This window comes from Tigriopus californicus, chromosome 2 (genome assembly GCF_007210705.1).
Source record: "Tigriopus californicus strain San Diego chromosome 2, Tcal_SD_v2.1, whole genome shotgun sequence".
NCBI classification, from domain to species: domain Eukaryota; kingdom Metazoa; phylum Arthropoda; class Copepoda; order Harpacticoida; family Harpacticidae; genus Tigriopus; species Tigriopus californicus.
This window is the reverse complement of record NC_081441.1, coordinates 14,071,905-14,073,375: the sequence shown is the minus strand read 5'-3', so window position 1 is coordinate 14,073,375 and position 1,471 is coordinate 14,071,905.

Genomic DNA, 1,471 nt, shown 5'->3' with positions numbered 1-1,471 from the left:
TTTGATTAGGTTAAGTTAAGTTTAAAAAAGTACTACCGCCAACTAATCGGTGGAGAGTAACGTTTACATTGGATGAAACGACCGTTTGTTTACTTTCATTCAGTTTGAAATCTGGCCTCAGATCGCGGGAACGGTTGCGTGATTCCCGTAACTTAGCTATCGGCCTCGGAGACCGGGCCTACGCCCAAGAGTTCGTTGTCGCCAAGGTGGACAAGCCCACGGACTTCCAGAGCTGTAGACTGCGAACGGAAGCGAAAATTTCTTATCTCCTAAACCGTTCACTTTTTTCCAAATGAGCACTTCAAACCACCATTCGATCTTTTTGAATACAGGGTGTAAAGAAATCAAGGGCCTCCATGGCTGTTTTTCACAACATTTCTCCCTGCTCAAAGATTTTTTTGACATTAAACCACAAGCATTCATTAAGAGGAATTATTAAGCACCTAATGACATATTAGAAATGGTTTAACGATATACTGGAGGCGATGGGTAACCCTCTGAAAAAGTGCCGTCAAAACAATGTCTGAAAATTCAACTGAGCGCAGTCTGAAGGTCAGAACCAAGGCTAAGGGCATCCTGAAGGCCGGCAAAGACAAAGGAACGTTGGTGAGCCTTTCAGTGTTCATCCTCAAACCATTGGAAAGTGGAGACCCTCATGGAAATGCAATAAATCCTTTTAGAACAGACCGCACCGATGGCCGAAATCTGGATTTTCTAGACTCAATCTTTAGGTGGCTAAACATCAAAAGGTTATCAGATCATTTGTGGTATGGTGTTAGGTTTTTCAATAATCCCTTTTAATGAAAACTGGAGATTCAATCTCATCAAATCATTCTTGAGTTAGGGGGTAGGATTTTCAGAAGCGACAAAGAGCGGCCCTTAATTTCTTTCCACCCTGTAGATGAGCTTGGCCAAGTTTAAGCCCAAAGATATGCTTAGGGAGCTCTGGAGATATGTCCAAAGTTATGTTGTAAACACTATATAAAAGAGAATATATATGAATATGTGAAGAGATCTTTTTTTTTGCCTTAACCGGTTGAGTCGGTATGACCAGGAGCAGGCTGGTTTGTCGGGAAGCTCGTTTACAATCCATATTTCCATCAGTCCGTGACAAGCCTATTTTCGGAGCAGATTTTTTCATCTCACAAGGATTAGCTATCGATCTCTCCCACTGCAAGTTGGTGGAATGCGATGGCTACTCGCTTGATTGTCACGAGCCTCTGTCCGAGATCGACCCTGCCATCGCCTGTCGTCAGGTTGAGGAGGTGGACTTAGGTTGCCGGTTTGAAAGCATCATCAGCAAGTTTCCCGAGATCCTCATGCTCAGGTTCGATACTCCCACTGTGGCGGACGGCGTCGAACTCTTTATTCTGGCACAAGCACCATTGGTTCACGCTCGCCTGGGCTTCCTTGATGACGAGCGACTTCGTAGCACCAAAGCCGCTTTCCAAGAGATGGTCGTCAAAGGTAT